We start from the raw sequence: 12,203 nt of genomic DNA, 5'->3' as shown, positions 1-12,203 counted from the left end.
AAATGACTTACACAAACACATTAGACCCTCAAGGTAAATCAAGTGATAAAAAGACAATATAATGTAAACAAGTAAAATGCGATCAAGTAAACATGTTGTAAAACATATGAGCAACTTGATCATACACCAAAACAGTCATATGGAAATGACCACAATGATCATATAGCAAAGCAAATGATCATCCGAACATACAACAATAAAGCACAATAGCATAAGGATAAAAGCATGTCCAACATATAAGCACGATGCAATGAGAGCAATAAGCATATCAAAGCACCATAAAGCAACGAGAAAACAAGCATAAAGTAAATCAAGGTTTTCTCAAAAAAATGTCTTCTCTCCCTTAGTAAATGCATCTCCCATATGGCTTTCTCCCCTTACGAATGTGCACGAGGTAGAATTTCTCCCCCTAAGAATATGCATATGAGTCATATAAAAAATGACGAAACACATTGGTATACTCTCCGGTATACTCTCTCCTTTTTGTCATAAATAGACAATAAATCAAGAGGAAGGAGGAAAAGACAAGAAGATATGAACAAGGACAAGATGCATGAGGGGTGCTCGATGAATGAGAAAATGAAGCTCAAACAAAAGATAAAAACACATTTTTTTTTTTTTAAATGCTACAAAGCATAAAGTAAACATGACATGCTAAGGATGATGGAACATGATGTAAACCTAGGCATGACATAGATACAAGAACATGTTATAAGTGCTAAAAAATCTAAAAAGACTTAACTAGCATGAGTGAAGTGCAAAACATATCAAGTGATCAAGTGTGTGCAGCAAAGGTGCATTTAGTGTGCATGTGAGATGCATGACTAATGCATGAATAAGCACTCATGGGGCAAAGTGTATAAATCACACCACCAATGATCAAAATATGATAAACATGAATAATTATGGTGATCCCCAATTTGGTACTCATCGGAGTCCAAAACAACGAGAAAATGTCATTTAGGCATTTTATCAAACACTTAGAGTACACACACTACACATGTATGTTAAATAATGCATGAACATATGAAAATCTTGCCTAAATACATGTTATTTTTCCCACAAGGGGCCAACATCCAAAGCAAATCATCATTTAAAACAAAGCCCAATCAAAAAGATTGACAAAAATAAGTTTTTCAACTCCCATTTGAAAAATCCCAACTATGAACATAAAACCCCCAAAAACATAATCTAAGGATCAAAATCAATGAAAAGAGTTAAAGATTACCTTAGAGATGTTTATGGAATGTAAAACACTTAAAATTAGTTGGGTTTCGATGTTGAAGCATTAAAACAGGGGTTTGGGAGAAAATGGGAGAAGTTTAAAACAAAAGACCACGAAATGCCCTTTAAAAAGCTGATCTAGAAATTTTCGCAGAAACTTACTCGCGAAGTTACTCAAAAATTTTTTGCGGGTAAGTCTTACTCGCAAGACAGTCGCGAAACTCTCTATCCAAAGCTAAAAAAACTTTAAAATTGGACCAACTCCAATTGAGCCTACATGAAATAGGTCACGAAACACTCAGAAAACATGTTTTTCACACAAAAACACTTTAAAAACTTTGAAAAACATAGGTGATACAAATCACTTCCAAAAGCAAACAAAAAGAACAAAAATCTTTTTGGTTTGAACTACATATGGTTGAGCACACACACATCACATTTGAACATGTACAAACACACAAATGAAATAAGCATTCATTGAACATTAAACTTGTGTGTTGTGTGTATGAATCAAGTATGGAATAGTCCTTAGAACAGAGTAAAGCTTCAATGATCAATTCAATCAAGTCATACACAACTGGTACTAAGTCAAATGGTCTATCTCAATTATAGAAATGAACATATATGACCTCTCACAAATTGATTACAAATCTTAGAAACTTTCATTTGACTTCTACATAAATCATAACAGTTGATCCTTTTTGGATAATACATCTTTTTGAGATTGGCGCTTGAAATTTTTGATATTTCAACATTAAGATTTAGCCTTTGGATTTTTGAGCGCCTTACATTTCAAATTAAAATGTTGTTTTCCTTTTTCTAGTCAAATACTAATATGTGTAATAGTTTCTGCAGCTCATTATCTCTTTTCATTTAGAGATTTACATTTGGTGAGCTCTATTGCAAAAATATAAAAGTAAAAGTGGGAAGATATATAGGCACAAGTTTATGCAAGTATCAAGACCATCAAGACTATAAACCAATCATTCATGACAAGCTTGAAGATCTATTTACAACAATCACACATAGTTTTCAAGATTTCTCCCAAAGATATATGTGCATACATAACAAGCTAAGCTCGTAAATGCACTACACCATTAGTACGAAGGTACTAGACCAAACTCACATGTGACATGTGCTCAAACATATACGATCAAACTTTTGAATTTTTCACTTATTATGTAGTTTTGGATTTTTACACACAAAAACAAAGAAATAAAAGTAAGATAAAAAAAACAAAGCAAAACAATGCATGTAAAGAGATGCATGATGCACAAATGCATGAAAGGTCCTATAAAGATCGAAAAAATTAGATCAATGACTAAAAGAGTAAAAGTTCAACCATAGAAACCCTTCTCATCCAACAAAACAATTGTTTGGAATGAGTGTCTCATGAGAAGTGAGACAAGGGTTGGAAGAATGAGAACCAGAGATGCACATAAACAAGGAGTCAGAGCATTAAACACTTTTTCTAACAACACGCTATTTTCACTCAAATCTATTTTACCCTTTTTAGCACTACTTCCAAGAAGTTCAAGTTTCTCTTTTTCTTTTGATTCTTTTAAGAGCATGAAGCTTAGAGCAATGAGGTCTTAGATGACCAAAAGCACCACAATGATGACAAACAATGTGTTTAGGTCCATTAGACTTTTTGGGAATGGATCTAGCAATTTTGTTTTATTCTCTTTTCAACTTAGAACATTGAGGCCTTATATGACCAATCACACCACAATGGTGACAAGTTGAAATAAATTTAGATCCATCCAAAACTTAGGTTGAGACCTAAACAAATGCTTGGACTTAAGAGCTTTTCTCACTTTTTGATTTCTTTTGTGTAAGGAATATATACCGATTTGTCCTTTGAGGTAGAACATACAATAAGCACAACATCGGGTACCACAACATGATTACAACATATATTTTCATCATTTTTAGCAATAGGTTCAGCAATCAAACACTTGGCATGCATCTTAAGATATTTATTTTCACATGTTAGCTCTCAACAAGTTTGTTAGACAAAACAAGTTTAGCATCCAAGTTCATATTTAAACATTCAAACTCTTTCAGTTTTTCAAGAAAATTTTCAGCAAGTTTCTTATATTTCTCAACCAATTTGTTGGATTCATTGAGCCTAGCAATCAAATCATCCTTTTCACAAATAACTTGCTCAAATTCTTTATAAACTTCTTAGCATTTTTCTTCAAGAGTTTGTCAACAACACCCATAGATTCAAGTAACATGTCATCACAATTATGAGGATACTCATAGAGGCATTTTCACAAACACATGGCATGTACAATTAACAACATCCATAGAAACAAAGCATTATCCATGGCAAAACACACATGGGGTCAGGATCACATTTAGGTAATGAAACCAAAACAAGTGTACCCGCTCTGATACCAATTGAAAGCTCGAAAATGTGTGATGCGACTTAAATAATGCTCCCAAGTGCAGGATTATCGCGAAGTAATAACTCGGAAAGTCCGAGGTCGAATCCACAAGGAAAAGGGAATAAATTAGCAAACCACAAGAGAATGAAACTAAAATAATAAAGTTTAACTGAAGAAATTTTTGATAGTTTAGTAAAGGTAATCTAAATTAAGAGAAAATAACAATATATTAAGGCACTAAAGTTTAGGGATCCACACACAAGACATCTATTGTAGTCTTAACAATATTTATTTTAACTCAACTAAAATTCATACGAATGATGATTTTAGTCGGATGATTTAACAATAAAACTCAAGAATTAATTATTTAAGGTAGTTTCATGCAATTGATTGATTTTAGGCAAAACAAAATTAGTGAATTAATTCGCAGGGAATACTAAGCATTTAACGTGCCCGGAGTCTATGATAAATCAAAGGATTATACAGAACTAAACATTTTTCTAGATGAGTAAAACAATCAAAAACATAAAAACATAATCATTAAAACCAATAAATAATTATTAAGAACATACCAATAAACGGTTGGGTTTCACCCCTTGCCTTAGCAAGGCTTCTAGCAAGCCATAACACAAATAAAACTCTAAAATTTGTAAGAAACTTTAAAAAACCTAAATTATGTTCTACAGCGGCTCTCCTTTGAATTTTGCCCTAAAAAGCCTTTAAATAGGTCAAGGAATCCTATTACAAGTTGAATTCTCGTTTGGAGAAAATCCCAGGTTTTTAGGCTTCAATTAACCGACGTTTTTGGCCCATTTAACTTCAGAATTCAGACTTTTGGTAAACTAAACAATTGTAACCCTTTAAGTTAGATTTCCAGCTCAACTTGAATCATCTCAATTGGACATCTGAGCTGAAAGTTATGCTTCAAATACTAACTGGTGCACAAGCTGAAATCTTAATCCGAATTGGATTTGGATTAAGTGCAAATTTCCCTTTGATTCCTTGCTCCAATTAGACTTGAATTTAATTGGGTTGGCCTTCTTTGACTTTGTCATGGTCCTTGTAAAATTAAAGTCCATTAACTTTCTTCTTTGTACAAATCCATTTATTTAATTTCATTACCCTACAAAAGACAAATTCACGCATTAAATTCAATTAAGCACAAAATTGATTATTCAGTATTATTCCAAAATCAACTATAAAATGCATGAATTAACTCAAAATAAGTATGATAATATTTTCTAATAATAATATAAATATGCAAAATTAAGCTATTATCAATGTGATTTAAAACACAAGAGCTGTTTAGACCCCCAAATTAAAGTTACAGCTCGATTGATTTTACACTAACTTAATACTAAGTGCAGAATAGTTTAAATACGAGCGAACAAACATACAAGCTACTCTAATCCATAATCAAAGCAACACAGCAGTAAAAGAATGTAAAAGAGTAGGGAAGAGAGATGTAAATACAAGATAACACACCATGTGTTATCGAAGAGGAAACCGAAGAACTCGACGAAAATCTATCTGCCGCCTCCAAGTGGAAATCAATCCACTAGACAATCAGTTGGGATACATGGGTTAGTAAGAGACCCTCTAAGCCTAATCTACCTAATGTACCTAAGCCCTCCAAGCTCCTACTCCAACAAGACTTCTTGGAACCGTGTCTTGTCTAGCTCTTCGGATCCGCAACAAACTCCATGTTGCATCTGCCATCCTTGGCTTCTTCCAATATTTTCCAACAGCTCCAAAACACTCTCTACACTCTGACAATGTGTGAGTTGTGTTTGGGTACAAATCTCCTCTCAATGTATGACAATGGGAGAGGGAAGGAGAAGAGGTTACAATGATTTCTCACTAAGGATGAGTAGCTCTCTCTCTAAAAGATGGTGTGTGTGTTATAGAAAACCTATCTAAGGTTTTTCACTCTGAATTGGCCTCCTCTATATTTGAGGGTAATGAGGATATATATAGTATGAGTAAAGGTAAAAAAGTCACTCTAAAAATGCTCCAGGCAGAATGTTTCGCGACTACCTCGCAAGAAGGCCTTACCCACGGACACTCACGAAAACAACAGCCTAGCACGACTCTTCAGCTTCCAGTCATGTGCTCCTCACATGGCTCTTTCGCGAGTTAGCTTCTCGCAAAATCCATTGATCTTCACTTTAGCTTGAGTTTTCACCAACTTAATACTAAACCCAATACAATAAAATCCCACAAAATATAAGGAACAAAATTAAAGCAATTATAACACTTTTTGTCATGGAATAAAGCCAACAAAAACATAGTTGTAAATCACAACTTTACAATATATATGATTATGAACAATCTGACTATGATTTTATTCTGACACCCAACAATGGGGTTATTCTTTGGTACTCTGATACCCAAACTAATGGGGGTTATTCATTGGTATTCTGATACCCAGCCAATGAGGATTATTCGTTGGTATTCTGTTACCCAAACCAATGGGGTTATTCATTGATACTCCGATACCCAGCCAATGGGGGTTATTCATTAGTACTTGATGCCCAGTCACGGAGATATACTGTGACCATAGTCATAAGATTGTTAAGAATATGAATTACATTGAATATTTGAACTATTTTGAGTCCTTAAAACTACTTATGTGATTTTGCAAATATTTGAGTATTTGAACTATTTTGAGTCATTAAAACTGCTTATATATATATATATATATATATTTTTTTTTTTTTGTGGAACATATTGTAAGTTATAACTTTTATATATGGAAAACTGACTGCTTTCTAAACCATCTATATGATATATTTGTCAGATTAAAGTATGTGATCTATTTGCAACTTATTATTCTAAGACTATGAAACTTCTTCAGTTATTTTGAAAACACATAGTATATATATATATATATATTATAACTTTGAAAATCATATTACATCTTATACCTTACAGATCTATTGCTTGATAGAACTTATTAGACTTTGGTTACTTATTGAGTTGTCAACTCATCCCCTTTTCCCCTCTAGTTTCAGATTGTGAAGAATAGCAAATTTTGGGAGTTTGATGTTGTGTTGTGAACAGTGAAAGAAGCTTAGAGGCTGTTTGGCTTCAAAAATTTCATCACTCAATTTTCGTCACTCAATTTTCATAACTCATCACTCATCACTCATCACTCATAACTCATCATCATCACCCATCACTCTAAATACTACACCCGTTGGCACCATCACTCATATTTCCATCATTCAATATTTTTCACACTATTTATGGGTCCCATGCCTGTCATTTGGTCAGAAAAAACTGTTTTGTGGGCCCCACAATTTTTTCTGTTTCAATTTTCCCTCAACCCCTGATACTTTCCCAAAACACAGACCCGAACCCAGCTCCAACCACAATAACGAAAACAGCAACAGCCGCGGCATCAACAACAACAACAACAAAATGTGGCCAATCAGGAAAAAAAAAAAAAAAAAAAAAACAGAAACGAACCAGGAAAAAAAAAAAAAGGAAGAATGAAGACCGAACCCAGTGAAAGAAGAAGAAGAAAAAAAAAAAAGAATGGAAACCCAGTGAAAAGGAAAGAAAAGAAGGAAAAAAAAAAAAGAATCCAACCCAAGACAAGTGACCAAAAAAAACACGTGAAGAAAAAAAAAGAACAAGCAAAAGAGAGAATAGAAAAGAAAAGAAGGAAAAAAAAAAAAAAAAATCGAACCCAGAAAGTGAAAGAGAAGAAAAGAAGAAAAAAAAAAAAAAAAACCAAGCTCAGAAAAGAAAGGAGAATAGAAAGAAAAGAAGGAAAAAAAAAAAAAAGAATCAACCCCAGAAAGTGAAAAGAGAAGAAAAGAGAAAAAAAAAAAAAAAAAACCAAGCTCAGAAAGTGAAAAAGGAAAGAAAAGAAGAGAAGAGGAGGAGGAGGAGGCAGCGTCCCAGACCACGTGAAAGACAAAAAGAAAAGAAAAAAAAAAAAAAGAGAAAAGGAGATAAAGAGGGAGCAAAAGTCAGATGGTGGGACCGGGTTTGTAATGGTATTTACAATTTTGCCATTGAGAATTGAAAACTAAAACAGCCAAAAGTTGTTTTCAGTTTCCATAACTCATAACTCAAAAAGTAGAGAATTGAGTATTGAAAACAGAGTTATGAAAATAGAGTATTGGTGCAGGCAAACGAGTATTTTGCTATGGGTCCTACCATTTTTGAGAATTGAGTTATGAAAACTGAGAATTGAGTCATGAGAATTGGTCATCCAAACAGCCTCTTAGTGATTTTGGAATTAGATGGCCTTGTAATAATCTTATATCTTTTGGCCAATTTGCATTATTTATATGAATTTTGTTTCTTTTAAATTATTGGAGATCTATTCATAAAGAAAATTTTGAGGTATTTTGAATTTATTTGATGAAATTTTTTAGGATAATTTTTAGTGCTTAGAAGGCCTTGTATACTTGTAGGGTGATTACTTTATAAGCGTGCGGCCGTTGTCACGTGGCTATCTTTATGGTTGGGTTTGGGGCATGACAAGGATAAACAATTTAAGCACTTAAAATCATATAATATTATTAAAAATAATTAGTTAGAGTGTGTGAATTGTTCGTGTTGAAGATTTTTCCATTTCTATAAGAAAAAGAAGGTAGTAGCTAGGTTAAACCATTTATATATTTAATTTTTACTTAGTAATGTATTTTTTATTTTTCTATTACAATGGGTTTATTTTATGGGTAAAAGTGTATTACTAGGAATTTTGCTAATGTTTATTATCTTTTTCTGGGAAGTTATTCAATTATAATGAAAAACTCTTTAAAAAGGTAGGCATTTTTTTTTTCAGAACATGGTATATATATATATATATATATTGTCAACAAAATTATCATTCATATTTTTACTTCAATCAATGATCATTTTTGGAATTGTAATAGAATTTTATTTAATTTCAAATTTTAAATAGTCAAACACAAATGTAATACAAAGAGAGGCAAACAAAGAGTCATTCTTTGTTTTCCAAGGTAATACAAGTGCATATGAGCGTGATATCTCTATTGTTTTAATTACTTTAAATGACAATCAATTGTCTCATTTTCATTATATTAGAAAAAAAAATTTTAATTTATTAATTATTATCGGTAAATCACTGTAGGGACTCAATTTGGATTGACCCTGAGTGATGGGTTTTCAGCCCAATAAGCCCAAACAATAAATTTATAGAGAGTGGGTTGACAGGTTTAGGTGCTGGCCGTCGATCACCATGCATGAACTTTTCTTATAAAAAACGCTAAGAGTTTCTCTACAAATTGGGGGATGCTCCTCGGCCTGTGGCCGAGGAGACCTTATTGTTCTCCCTCTTTTTTTTCCCCCCTTCGTTTACTTTACTAGCTTTTCTTTTATAGTTTTCATCTTCCTATCTCCTCCTTCCATCTGTTGATCATCTATTTGCCTTTTGTCTGGCCGTCCGTCCCATCAGAGGCCTTATCGGTACTCAAGTGGTTCACTCTGATCAACGTTATCCTGCCAAGGGGTTACCTCCCCATTAATGCGGCCAGGGGGGGTTAGTTGAGTGTATTAAATGTGAGAGTGACAGCTTGCTTTGGGGTTAGTCCCTCTCCAAAATCGCCTTTGTCAGGCCGAGGATAAGGTGGTCCTCGGCGTGGATTGGGAAAAAAGACTTTCCCCCACCTTAGCCCTGAATAGCCTGTGCTCCTCGGCCTGGGCCTTGGGCCTGCTACATGATGGGCCGAGGCTATCAGGCCCATGGGCCCCACAATCACAATAATCATTTAAGTAATAGTTACATTTTTCCTCACCTATATATATAAGCAAACCATAACCTGGAGTTTACATGTATGAGAGTAATATTCAATGCATAAAAATTTATACAAAGTTTACCATCCTTTCATTTTTCTACTTCTTTTTATTTATTTTATTATGTGAATTTGAATTCATTGTTTTTGTAAAAGCTATGTTTACATGTATGTCATATATTTGACTGCAAATGATTTCTTGACAAAAATTTGTTTGAATAATTTGATAAGTTATATTATATATTTTTAGCTATTTATTAAAGTAATGGTAGTTTATTGAGTTAAGATTTTTATTTTGGTCATTCACAAAATGAACCTGAACCACTTATTATTATAAAAAAATTTACTTTCAAATAAGTTTAACCAAAAATTAATTTAGATTTTTTTTTTCTTTAAACACTTGTTTCCTATCTCTCTAAAATTTTCAAGGTTTCTTCTTTATTAATTTCATCCATCTCTACATAAAAATCCTCAAGTTTATGGCTAAGCAAATCCGTTTGAGAACACAGCTTATCTAGCTTTTGCTAAAAATGTGCTAAAGTATACTTGTACTTTAAAAGTTAGAAAAAGTGGGAAAAAATAAATAAATAAAAAACGTGAGAAAAAAATTGAGGTTTTAAAAAACTGTACATAAAAATTAAAGTTAAAAACTAATGCTAAAAGCTGTGCCAAACACACTATGAAATTCAAAAACAAATTCTCAAAAATAAAAGCAGATGTTATTTTACTTATTATTAAAAAATTATACTTTTATCTTTCTGAATTATTATGCATACAATTTAATCTATACTTCAACACATCCATTCAATTTATATATATTTTTTATCCATTATAATAAATACTACTATTGTACACTTGATTTCCTTTCCACTCAATTTATACTTTGCATATAATTAATAAATATATATATATATACACACACATATATACATATATATTGTTCTATTTCAACATAATTCTTTTGAACTCTTGATTTAATTGTGTAAAAATTAAATAATCACTATAAATAAAATTTTGTATGTGTATGAGAGTATAAATTAATGTTATATATATATATATATATATCTAATTATACACATTTTCTCTGGGGAAAAAAAATCTTTTGAAAGACTCTAAAATCCTATCTTTAATTCATTGTCATTTGAATTATTAGTAGTTTGGAGGATTTCTTCATCCAAACAAGCTTCTAGATAAAACTACATCTTTATAACTATTGTTAAATGTTTTTGTGTATAAACATGAACTACAATCTAGTTTGTATATAGTTTTAAATGCATAGACAGTGTCATTTTGGTAAGATAATAATGAGAAAATCTATAAAGGACAAAATTTGGTTACAAACTGGATTGTAGTCAATAGTTACAATTCTACTCAATATTTTTTTATTAGATGNCCCATCCCCTATATAAAGTAAGGAGATGGTTCCTCCACAACCCATGAACCTCTCAACACAAACAGAACAAAACACTTTCTTCCAACTTCCCATGCCCTTTTAACAACCCCGCCGGAATTGTTACCGGGACTGACAAAAACCGGTATGGCCGCAGCCCCCACTGGGCTTTCGGTGCGGCAGAGTCTAGGCGTAACCCTGATGGTGCCCTTCGAGGTATCCCAGAGGGATGTTGCTAGAGAACCTAACGTCTTTCCTCGGAGCACACCCCCGACGAGGAAGGCGTGCGAATTCACCTCATGGGCGGTGCTCGAGTGTTGCCGTCTCCAACGGCCAACACTCGAGAGGAACGGAGAGAATTGAGAGAACATCATGGGGGAGGGTATCCCGGAGCCCCTGCATCTGCTCCTCTCTTTGTTCCAGCTCCGCCTAGCTGAGGAGGGAGTTATTGGGGGCCTGGAAGCATGATTGCCCTTCACCTCCTCCACCGGGTGTCAAGCTCTCCCATTCTCTTGGTGCCAATAAAAGCATGAGTTGACACTTCCCTCCGGCTAGCTTTTTCTTAGGGCGGCTCCACCTGGGCTTCTGATTGTAGGAATAGTAGGTGGCTATTAGCTCGTAAATTTGCTTGTAAAACAGGCCTACCTGAGCCTCTGATTGTAATATGTAACTTTTCTATGCATGAAATAATAATATCAAAATCTTTCTTTGTTTGTCTTTTTTTTTTTTTTTACTGCCAAATCCTCTATATATATTTTTTTCTTTTTCTTTCTTTTTCAACTTACTGTAAAACAAATACTTAGAACTTAGAACACTTACCTGGTGCGCCGACCAGCACCCTAATCCTTCCCACAGACGGCGCCAATTGTAGGGACTCAATTTGGATTGACCCTGAGTGATGGGTTTTCAGCCCAATAAGCCCAAACAATAAATTTATAGAGAGTGGGTTGACAGGTTTAGGTGCTGGCCGTCGATCACCATGTATGAACTTTTCTTATAAAAAACGCTAAGAGTTTCTCTACAAATGGGGGGATGCTCCTCGGCCTGTGGCCGAGGAGACCTTATTGTTCTCCCTCTTTTTTTTCCCCCCTTCGTTTACTTTACTAGCTTTTCTTTTATAGTTTTCATCTTCCTATCTCCTCCTTCCATCTGTTGATCATCTATTTGCCTTTTGTCTGGCCGTCCGTCCCATCAGAGGCCTTATCGGTACTCAAGTGGTTCACTCTGATCAACGTTATCCTGCCAAGGGGTTACCTCCCCATTAATGCGGCCAGGGGGGGTTAGTTGAGTGCATTAAATGTGAGAGTGACAGCTTGCTTTGGGGTTAGTCCCTCTCCAAAATCGCCTTTGTCAGGCCGAGGATAAGGTGGTCCTCGGCGTGGATTGGGAAAAAAGACTTTCCCCCACCTTAGCCCTGAATAG

The sequence above is a fragment of the Quercus suber genome, unplaced genomic scaffold (genome assembly GCF_002906115.3).
Source record: "Quercus suber isolate HL8 unplaced genomic scaffold, Cork oak 2.0 scaffold_334, whole genome shotgun sequence".
NCBI lineage: Eukaryota > Viridiplantae > Streptophyta > Magnoliopsida > Fagales > Fagaceae > Quercus > Quercus suber.
The sequence above is the reverse complement of the archived record's forward strand: the minus strand, read 5'-3'. Positions refer to the sequence as shown.